Genomic DNA, 420 nt, shown 5'->3' on the forward strand with positions numbered 1-420 from the left:
TTATATTTCCAATTTTCATTTTTTTTTTTTTTGTTTGCTTCATTTCATGGGAATTGTGTGTGCGTGCACTGCTTTAATCATTTGGGTCCCTGGATCAGAGTGTTATAAGTGAAATCCATGGGAGACATATTTAATCAATGCAGAGGGACGTTATAAATGCAAATGTGCAAAACGTGAATCTTTTATTTTTTTCACACTGCATTTCAAAACACAGACCAAAAACAGATGGTAATATTACGACTACACAGATACTAACAAAGAGACATTTATTATTATCATTGTTATTGTTATTATAATTCTGACCCTGGAGCACAAAAGCAGTCTTAAGTCGCTGGGGTATATTTGTAGCAAGAGCCAACAATACACTGTATGGGTCAAAATTATTGATTTTTCTTTTATGCCAAAAATCATTAGGATATT

Source organism: Sinocyclocheilus anshuiensis, unplaced genomic scaffold, assembly GCF_001515605.1.
Source record: "Sinocyclocheilus anshuiensis isolate Anshui unplaced genomic scaffold, SAMN03320099.WGS_v1.1 scaffold579, whole genome shotgun sequence".
Lineage (NCBI taxonomy): Eukaryota > Metazoa > Chordata > Actinopteri > Cypriniformes > Cyprinidae > Sinocyclocheilus > Sinocyclocheilus anshuiensis.